Source organism: Arachis hypogaea, chromosome 13 (assembly GCF_003086295.3).
Source record: "Arachis hypogaea cultivar Tifrunner chromosome 13, arahy.Tifrunner.gnm2.J5K5, whole genome shotgun sequence".
Lineage (NCBI taxonomy): Eukaryota > Viridiplantae > Streptophyta > Magnoliopsida > Fabales > Fabaceae > Arachis > Arachis hypogaea.
In genome coordinates, this window is record NC_092048.1 from 100165400 (window position 1) to 100176517 (window position 11118).

General features: G+C 40.8%; 1 non-coding gene across 1 annotated transcript; it reads left to right on the forward strand.

Annotated features, from left to right (window-relative positions):
- Positions 1–2048: 2048 nt before the first annotated feature.
- On the forward strand, positions 2049–2152 carry LOC112739783 (small nucleolar RNA R71). The gene has a single exon (XR_003170723.1). It is a non-coding gene; the product is annotated as a small nucleolar RNA R71 (small nucleolar RNA).
- The last annotated feature ends 8966 nt before the right edge of the window (positions 2153–11118 follow it).

Consider the following 11118-nt stretch of genomic DNA (forward strand, 5'->3'; position numbering starts at 1 on the left):
CCTCTAAATGTTCCATAGAAAGAACTTTCTTGATTGTGAACACTTGAGGGAGCTGGGAAGGAATGGTCTTGAGGCCAGGTGGGATTGGCAGATAATGACTTGAGACCACTTTATCTCCCGGAGAAAAACCTTCAGTGGGAATTTTCTTGTTTCTCCATCCTCTTGGCAATCTCCCTATCACTCTTCCCTTTCTCTTGAGGATTTCTTCATTGACCTTTATGTCAGGAGGATCCTTCTGATCTGTTTCCACTGATTCTTGTGGCTCTAACTCTTGCAACTCTTGTTTGCCTTCCAATGACTGTTTTAGAGTCTCAGCTGCTGGATTACTTTCCTCCAAACACGGATGGCTACTATCATCTTTAGGCTTTTCAGATTCTGGTTCAGGCTCAGATGCAGGTTTGAAGACTTTGAAAATGAGCTGTTCATCATGTATTCTCAGAATTAGCTCTCCTTGTTCTACATCTATGAGCGCTCTAGTAGTGGCTAGAAATGGTCTGCCCAGAATGATAGGGTGTAAATAGCTTTCCTCCATGTCCACAATGACAAAGTCTGTGGGGAAATAATAATCTCCCACTTTCACCAGCACATTTTCAACTACCCCTTCAGCTTGCTTCTGAGTTTTGTCAGCCAGTTGTATGATTACATCAGTGGATCTCACCTCGTTCAGTTGTAGCCTCTTCATAAGAGTTAGAGGCATCACATTTATGCTAGCTCCTAGATCACAGAATCCTCTGTCAATTTTTGTTTCCCCTATGATGCAAGGGATATGAAAACTTCCTGGGTCCGTTTTCTTAGAGAGTGTGTCCTTCTTGATGAGAGCACTGCATTCTTTGTTCATTGTTACCGTTTGTCCTCCCTTCAAAACTCTTTTCTTGCTTAACAATTCCTTTAAATACTTGATGTGTGTGGGCATTTGATGAAGAATCTCAAGAAAGGGAATATTGACATGCAGAGAATTAAATGTCTCTAGAAACCTTGAATAGGTTTTCCTTTTTTCACCTCCTCCTAACCTCTCAGGAAATGGTTCTTTTGGTTGGTATACTTCCATCATGCCTTTTTGCAGATCCTTGGCTTGCTCAGTTCCACCTTCCTGCTTAACTTCTTCCACATCTTCTTTCAAGATTTCTGGTTCATGCTGTGAGGACCTGATTCCTCCTTCTTCTGAGACTTCCTTCAATATGGTGATGGCCTTGCACTCTTCCCATCTTACTCTCTTTTGTTCCCCCTTAGGATTCTTTTCTGTGTCACTAGGGAACACTGCAGTTGATTTGGGTGCCTGTTGAGATAGCTCTCCTACTTGAGATTCCAACCTTTTGAGTTTTTCACCATGGTTTCTTAAGGTAGTTCTCACATCATCCCTGAAGCTCTTCAATTCAATTATGTCTTGGCTCATGGTTGCCATCATTCCTTCCATCCGGTTTAATTGATCTTGAAATTGTTGGTTCGGATTAGGTTGGGTATGTTGATTATTTTGGCCATGATATGATGATTGGGGGTAAGTGTTTTGTGTGGCTTGGTATGATCTTTGGTTGGAGTTTTGGTATGTGGAATTGTTTTGTTGGTTGTGGTTGTAAGGTTTGTGGTTTTGTGGTTGGGTTTGTTGGTTTCCCCACCCAAAGTTTGGGTGGTTTCTCCAGCCTGGGTTGTAAGTGTTGGAGTGTGGATTATATGATTGCCTTTGTTGGTTTCCCACATAGTTAACCTCATCCCAATCACCTCCTTCAATGCCTACTTCCTCTTGATCTTGTGTGTGTATTGCAGCCACTTGCTTTGTTTCTAATTGCCTGGTAAGCTCTGCTAGTTGTTTGGCAAACACCTTGTTTTGGGCTAGAATTGTATCAACATGGTTCAGCTCCATGACTCCCTTAGTGTTGTGCCTTTCTGATGCATAATAGTACTCATTCTCAGCCACTGTCTCGATCACTTCAATGGCTTCTTCCACAGTCTTTTTCTTGTTCAATGAACCTCCTGATGAATGGTCTACAGCCTTCCTTGATTCATAAGAGAGCCCACCATAGAAGATGTGCAATTGCACCCAATCATGGAACATGTTTGGTGGGCATTTCCTTGTCAAGTCCTTGAATCTCTCCCATGCCTCGTAGAGAGTTTCACCATCTTGTTGTCTAAAAGTCTGGACCTCAGATCGAAGCCTATTGACCTTTTGTGGAGGGTAGAAACGTGCCAGAAACTTGCCTTCCACCTCATCCCATGTGGTTAGACTCCCCCTTGGGAATGATTCCAGCCACTTAGCTGCTTTGTCCCTAAGTGAAAATGGGAACAAAAGCAGTTTATAGGCATCTTCCTGGACTCCATTGGACTTCACAGTGTCACAAATTCTCAGGAATTTTGTGAGATGTTGGTTTGGGTCTTCATTAGCACTTCCTCCAAAGGAACAATGATTTTCCACCAATGATATTAGCTGTGGCTTGAGCTCAAAATTGTTGGCCTGAATGGGTGGTTTCTGGATGCTACTACCACAATTCCCAGAGGTTGGGTTTATGTATGAACTAAGAACCTCCTCTCAGGAATGGCATTGTTTCCATCAGCTCTCTCATGGTTGTGAACTTCTCTATCCATGTTGAGATCTAGAGCTTCCTCAAAATTGTCCTCAGATTCTCCTTCAGATTCCTCTTCTCCCACTACTCTCTTCCCTCTTGCTTCCCTTCTAAGTCTATGAAGGGTCCTTTCCGGTTCGGTATATGGAGGAGTTGATGTCTCTCCTCTCCTACCTGTCATACAAGAACACAGCTCAAACACAAACAAGTAAAATACTCTTGGTTAATGGAAGAGTATGGTTAGCTCAATTGAGGAATTAATTCAAACAGTTAGTGAGTCAGTGAGTTAGTTGCATGAATTTAAAGGCATAAAGAAGGAAAGCATGTAACCAAGTGCAGAAATTAAAAATTCAACAAGCATCTAGAACAGAATTAACAAAGCAAGAGAAAATTGCTCAATCTAGTTAGCTTCCAATTTGAGAATTGTCAATCGAAAACCAATCCCCGGCAACGGCGCCATAAACTTGATGCGCATAAACGTGTTATGCTACGATTTAGGAAATTGCACGATCGGCAAATTCCTTCCGGCAAGTGCACCGGTTATCGTCGTTAAGTAAAAACTCACAATAGAGTGAGGTCGAATCCCACAAGGATTGGTTGAGTGAGCAATTCAGATTAGAAGTGTGTTCTAGTTGAGCGGAATCAAGATTTGAGATGAGAATTGCGGAATGTAAATTGGCGGGAAAAGTAAATGACAAGAAAATTAAATGGCTGAATCTTAAATTGCATGAATTAAAGAGCAGAATGTAAATTGCTGAAATTAAATGGGAATGGGGATGATTGCAAGAATTGAATTGCAGAATGTAAAGAGAAAGTGGAAATCAGAAATGGGGAATTCATTGGGTTTAGGAGATATTGAAATCTCCGAATCAAAACATGTAAATCTCTTCCTCAACCAATGCATTCATTGAATTTTGCTTGGCAATCTTATATGATTGGATCCCAATTCCTTGGCTCACCAATGCTCTCTAAAAACAAACAAATTCCCAATCCCTTGGTTTAAATGTTCATAAGAAGAGATGATGCTTGATCACTGATTATACCACACAATTTCATGAACCACAATTTGGTAGGATTACATGTCACAATATCCATCCAAACCCCAATCCAATCCACTGTGAGAAAGCTTCTCTAGCATGAATCCTCCATTCCTTTCCCAAGGCTCCGAAGGATTCCAAGTATGAGTAGTTTCTTTCCCAAGACAACTACTCAATGGAATTAGATCGAGAAGCTTTCTAACAAAATTCAAGAGAAAAGATTGAAGAAGAAGATAAACTATTATTGATTCATTGAATTACAATAGAGCTCCCTAACCCAATGAAAGGGGGTTTAGTGAGTCATAGCTCTGAATTCAATTACAAGAAAGGAAAACTGGCTAAAAGTGAAAGTAAAAGTCCTCTCTAACTTAACTTCTATCCTATTTATACACTTTCTTTATTGAGCTTCAGTTGTGCTTCTTGGGCTTTGAGGCCTCTCCTTGCTTTCCTTTTGCCTTGGGTTTATGATCCATAATCTTGATGAGGTTGTTGATCCAGATCCTGTAACATTTATTGAGCCAACTTAGTGATAATCAAATAATGACACATGACTCAATAAATTGAGATTTCAAACTCATCAATCCTTCAGGCCCAATCCCATAAACCATGATATTCAATTGGGTTTCATACCAAAGTAAGTTTAAGTTAATAATTGTGCTCAAAGACTAACTTAAATCACAATATTTTTGGCCCAGAAACCCTTTTCAAGAGTGGCGTTTAAGTTGTAGTTTAAGCTTAAACTGCAACTTAAACGCCAGACACTTCCAGTGAGGCCATTTGTAGAAGCACGTTTAAGCTTCAGTTAAGGTTAAACTGAAGCTTAAACGTGGAAATGGAAGAAGGTAGCCCTGGAGAGTCATGTAGTCGAACACGTTTAAGCTTCAGTTTAAGGTTAAACTGAAGCTTAAACGTGGAGATAGGAAGGGCAGCCCTGGAGGTCGAACACGTTTAACCTCCAGTTTGAGGTCAAACTGGAGGTTAAACGTGGAAAAGGGTGGAGGCATACTGGAGGTCGAACACGTTTAACCTCCAGTTTGAGGTCAAACTGGAGGTTAAACGTGGAAGCTTGGAATGGTGGCCCTGGAGGTGTCGAACACGTTTAACCTCCAGTTTGGGGTCAAACTGGAGGTTAAACGTGGAGATGGAGAGAGCAACCCTGGAGTGAAAAAAACTATCGAACACGTTTAAGCTCCAGTTTGAGTCAAACTGGAGCTTAAACGTGGAATGGCCCCTGGTACACTTCCTGGTTCTGGCGTTTAACCTCCAGTTTGAGGTCAACTGGAGGTTAAACGTGGAACTCCTCCCTGGGTGGCATACTCATTCTGGCGTTTAACCTCCAGTTTGAGGTCAAACTGGAGGTTAAACGTGGAATGCTCCTTAAGTGAGGCTTTTCATTCTGGCGTTTAACCTCCAGTTTGAGGTCAAACTGGAGGTTAAACTTCAATCCCAGCATTTCTTATCCTTCATGATTTTGGCGTTTAAGCTCCAGTTTAGGCTTAAACTGGAACTTAAACTCCACATGTGATATTCAAGCTTCCTTTATTGATTTTGTTGCTTCCTTGCTTAGCCTCTTCTTCCCTGAAATCATCCAAACAATTGCATCAAAGTCTTGCAAAATTTCATGAGAAATCTTTCATTCATAGCATTTAAGTAATACAACTAAAACTCATGGAATTTGCATCAAAATCATATTGTTTGGATGGTTCATTACTTTGTTCTTCATTTAACCATTTTTGGTTACTTTAAGCTCAAGAAAATGCATAAAACAACTAAAACTAACAGAAAAATGCTAGTGAAACTAGCCTATGATGCCTTGCATCAGACGTCCTGTGGAAAAGTCTGATCGTGCATAGGAGTAGCAGATGATGTTCTATCTTTTGATGACGTTCCACCTGACTTGAGTTGTGAAGACTTAGAACGTACTTTCCCTCGCTTTAGTAGTTTAGAGGGACTAGGTGAGTATAGAATCTAGGCTAGCCTAGGTGCCAGCTTAGAGACCTCTTGAACAGGTCAGGACCTGGGATGTTGTATGTATGTATATGTATATAGTTATTATCTAGCTATATCTAGGGGTGTTCTAACTAAAGGTCTATACTCTAATAAAGGCTGGATAACTGAATGTTGCTAGCTACTTGTGATGTATTTATGTGTGGTTGTTTATAACTATTTTATCTGTTATTACTTGTAATTGATTATGAGTGATTCCGCCTATTAATAAAAACATTTTCAAAAAAAAATACACCTCGCAAATTAACTACGCTTTTAACAACGAATCAGGCTCATATGATAAATAATAGATAATAATTAGGAAGACAAATTGGTAGCGCTCAGTTTTCGGTATGATCTAGACATATTAAAAATTGGGTCGTTACACGCTGTCACCGCACGGCTAATCAGCTGTTGGTTCTCGATCATGTTGGAATAGGATCTATTGATCCTTTTGCGTCTGTCACTACGCCCAACACTCGGGAGTTTGAAGCTCGTCACAGTCATCCCATCCCAGATCCTACTCGGAATACCACAGACAAGGTTTAGACTTTTCGGATCTCAAGAATGGCCGCCAATAATTCTAGCTTATACCACGAAAACTCCGATCTTTCGAAATGGAGGCTAAGAGATACACACTCAAGCTATTGCAGATAGAACGGAAGTGGTTGTCAGGCATGCGTTCATAGGTAAGAATGATGATGAGTGTCACGGATCATCAATTCATCAGGTTGAAGTGTGAGTGAATATCTGGAATAAGAATTATCTTAAATTGAATAGAAAAACAATAGTACTTTGCATTAATTCATGTGGAACAGCAAGCTCCACACCTTAATCTATGGGGTGTAGAAACTCCACCGTTGAAAATACATAAGAACAAAAGGTCTAGGCATGGCCGTGAGGCCGCCTCAAAATGATCAAGAGATCAAAAGATAAACTAAGATTGATCCCTTCAATCAAAAGATGAAATACAATAGCAAAAGGTCCTATTATAGAGAACTAGTAACCTAGGGTTTACAGAAATAGTAAATGATGCAGAAATCCACTTCTGGGCCCACTTGGTGTGTGCTTGGGCTGAGCATTGAAGCTTTAATATGTAGAGACTTTTCTTGGAGTTAAACGCCAGCTTTGGTGCCAGTTTGGGCATTTAACTCCAGCTTTTATGCCAGTTTTGGCGTTTTAACGCTAGAATTTTTAATGCTGACTTGAAACACCGATTTGAGCAATCAAATCTCGAGAAAAGTATAAACTATTATATATTTCTGGAAAGCCCAGGATGTCTACTTTCCAACGCAATTAAGAGCGCGCCAATTGGGATTCTGTAGCTCCAGAAAATCCACTTGGAGTGCAGGGAGGTCAGAATCCAACAGCATCTGCAGTCCTTTTCAGCCTCTGAATCAGATTTTTGCTCAGTCCCTCAATTTCAGCCAGAAAATACCTGAAATCACAGAAAAAACACAAACTCATAGTAAAGTCCAGAAATGTGATTTTTGAATAAAAACTAATAAAAATATACAAAAAAGTAATTAAAACATATTAAAACTACCTAAAAACAATGCAAAAAGCATATAAATTATCCGCTCATCACAACACCAACTTAAATTGTTGCTTGTCCCCAAGCAACTAAAAACAAAGTAGGATAAAAGAAAAGAAATAACAATAAATTCCGAAAACATCTATGAAGATCAGTCTTAATTAGATGAGCGGGGCTCTTAGCTTTTGCTTCTGAATAGTTTTGGCATCTCACTTTATCCTTTGAAGTTCAGAATGATTGGCTTCTATAGAACTCAGAATTTAGATAGTGTTATTGATTCTCCTAGTTCATTATGTTGATTCTTGACACAGTTACTTTATGAGTCTTGGCCGTGACCCTAAGCATTTTGTTTTCCAGTATTACCACCAGATACATAAATGCCACAGACACATACTGGGTGAACCTTTTCAGATTGTGACTCAGCTTTGCTAGAGTCCCCAGTTAGAGGTGTCCAGAGCTCTTAACACACTCTTTTTGCTTTGGAATACGACTTTAACCGCTCAGTCTCAAGTTTTCACTTGACACCTTCACGCCAACACATGGTTAGGGACAGCTTGGTTTAGCGCTTATGCTAGGATTTTATTCCTGTGGCCTCCTATCCACTGATGCTCAAAGCCTTGATCCTTTTACCTTGCCTTTTGGTTCAAAGGGTTGCTGGCTTTTTCTACTTGCTTTTTCTTTTTCTTTCTTTTACTTTTCGCCATTTTTTTCGCAAGCTTCTTCTTTTTCACTGCTTTTCTTGCTTCAAGAATCAATTTTATGATTTTTAGATCATCAATAACATTTCTCATTTTTTCATTATTCTTTCAAGAGCCAACAATTTTAACATTCATAAACAACAATATAAAAAATTTGCACTGTTCAAACATTCATTCAGAAAACAAAAGTATTGCCACCACATCAAATAATTAACTAGTTTCAAGGATGAATTTGAAATCATGTACTTCTTGTTCTTTTGTTTTTTAGATCATTTTTTATTTTAAGAAAGGTGATGGATTCATAGGACATTCATAGCTTTAAGGCATAGACACTTAGACCTAGTGATCATGTAATAAGACACAAAACATAAATAAAACATAAAGCATAATTTTAAAAAATAGAAAAATAAGAACAAGGAAATAAAGAACGGGTCCACCTTAGTGATGGCGGCTTGTTCTTCTTCTTGAAGATCTTTTGGAGTGCTTGAGCTCCTCAATGTCTCTTCCTTGCCTTTGTTGCTCCTCCCTCATGACTCTTTGGTCTTCTCTAATTTCATGGAGGAGGATGGAATGCTCTTGGTGCTCCACCCTTAGTTGTCCATGTTGGAACTTAATCTCCTAGGAAGGTGTTGATTTGCTCCCAATAGTTTTGTGGAGGAAAGATCACTGGGCATCTTCAGGATTTCATGATGAGGGATTTCCTCATGCTCTTGTCCATGAGTGGGCTTCTCTTGTTTGCTCCATGCTTTTCTTAGTGATGGGCTTGTCCTCATCAATAAGGATGTCTTTCTCTATGTGAATTCCAGATGAATTGCAGAGGTGACAAATGAGATGAGGGAAGGCTAACCTTGCCCAAAGTAAGAGGACTTGTCCGCTACCTTGTAGAGTTCTAGGGATATAACCTCATGAACTTCTACTTCCTCTCTAATCATGATGCTATGGATCATGATAGCCCGGTCTATAGTAACTTCAGACCGGTTGCTAGTGGGAATGATTGAGCGTTGGATGAACTCCAACCATCCCCCTAGCCATGGGCTTGAGGTCATGCCTTCTTAGTTGAACTGGCTTCCCTCTTGAATCTCTCTTCCATTAAGCGCCCTCTTCACAAATGTCTATGAGGGACTTGGTCCAACCTTTGATCAAAGTTGACCCTTCTAGTGTATGGCGTGCATCTCCCTTGCATCATGGGCAAGTTGAATGCCAACCTTACATTTTCCGGGCTGAAATCTAAGCATTTCCCCCGGACCATTGAGCTAATTCTTTGGGGCCGGGTTCACACTTTGATCATGGGTTCTTGGTGATCCATGCATTGGCATAGAACTCTTGAACCATTAAGATCCCGACTTGTTGAATGGGGTTGGTGAGAATTTCCCAACCTCTTCTTCGAATCTCATGTCGGATCTCGGATATTCACCTTTTTTGAGCTTGAAAGGACTTCGGGGATCACCTTCTCTTGGCCACAACTTCATAGAAATGGTCTTGATGCACCCTTGAGATGAATCTCTCCATATCCATGACCTGGAGGTGAAAGCTTTTGCCTTCCTTTCCTCTTTTTAGAGGTTTCTCCGGCCTTTGGTGCCATAAATGGTTATGGAAAAAACAAAAAGCAATGCTTTTACCATACCAACTTAGAAGGTTTGCTCGTCCTCGAGCAAAAGAAGAAAGAAAAGAGTAGAAGAAGAAAAATGGAGGAGATGGAGGGGGTTTAGTGGTTCGGCCAGTATGGGTGGGTTTGGGAGGAAAGTGGTTTGAATTTGAATGGTGAGGTAAGTGGGGTTTTATGATGGATGGATATGGATTGGTGAAGAGATTATGGAGAAAAGGTAGGATTTGATAGGTGAGGGGTTTTTGGGAAAGAGGTATTGAAGGTGATTGGTGAAGGGTATTTTGGGGAAGAGTGTTATGGGAAGGTGTGAAGAAGAGAGGGAGAGAGTTGAGGTAGGTGGGGATCCTGTAGGGTCCACAGATCCTGAGGTGTTAAGGCTTTCTCGTCCCTGCACCATTTTGGGCGTATAAACGCCCCTGGGAGTGCCAATCCTGGCGTTAAACGCTAGGTTGCTGCCAATTTCTGGCGTTTAACACCAGCTTTTCTTCCCTTTCTGGCGTTTAAACGCCAGCTTGTTGCCCTTTTTGGCGTTAAACGCCAGCTTTGTACCCCTTTTGGCGTTAAACGCCTGTCTGGTGCCCTTTTCTGGTGTTAAATGCCCAGAATAGTGCCAGACTGGGCGTTTAATGCCCATTCTGCTACCTTACTGGCGTTTAAACGCCAGTAAGATCGTCCTTCAGGGTGTGCTATTTTTGAATGCTATTTTTTCATTCTATTTTTGCTTTTTCAGTTGTTTTTGTTGACTTCACATGATCATCAACCTAAAGAAAAATATAAATAACAATGGAAAATGGAGCCTCACAGATACTCAGAGCATGATGATGGTCCTCCCACACCAAACTTAGAGTTTAAATGTGGGGGCTCTGTTTGAATCTGCATTGGAGAGAAGCTTGTCATGCTTCTTCTCCATGTGTGCATAAGGAGATCCTTGAGCCTTAAACACAAGGCAGGCCTCATTCACTTGAATGACCAGCTCTCCTCTGTCAACATCAAATCACAGCTTTTGCTGTGGCTAGGAAGGGTCTGCCAAGGATGATGGATTCATCCATACTCTTCCCAGTGTCTAGGATTATGAGTCAGCAGGGATGTAGAGGCTTTTAACCTTACCAAGACATCCTCTACAAGTCATAAGCCCCATTTTCTTGAATTGTCTGCCATCTCTAGTGATATTCTTGCAGCTTGTACCTCAAGGATCCTAGCTTCTCCATCAGAGAGAGTGGCATGAGGTTTATACTTACCCCAGGTCACACAGAGCCTTCTCAAGGTCATGGTGCCCTATGGTACAAGGTATTGAGAACTTTTCAGGATCCTGTCTCTTTTGAGGTAATCTCTGCCTAGTCAAGTCATCCAGTTCTTTTGGTGAGCAAGGGGGGGTTCATCTCCCAAGTCTCATTACCAAATAACTTGGCATTTAGCTTTCATAATTGCTCCAAGGTACTTAGCAACTTACTCTTCAGTAACATCTTCATCCTCTTCAGAGGAAGAATACTCATCAGAGCTCATGAATTGCAGAAGTAATTCACGGAATCTCTATGGTCTCTGTATGAGCTTCAGATTCCCATGGTTCCTCATTAGGGAACTCCAGTGGTTCCGCCCTATGACCTTCCTCAAGTGGAAAATGCCCACCTCTTTTCCTATCTTATGCTATTCGCTATGTGGTGAATATTTATGGCCTGCTTCTCTCTTTGGGTTCTCTGTTATG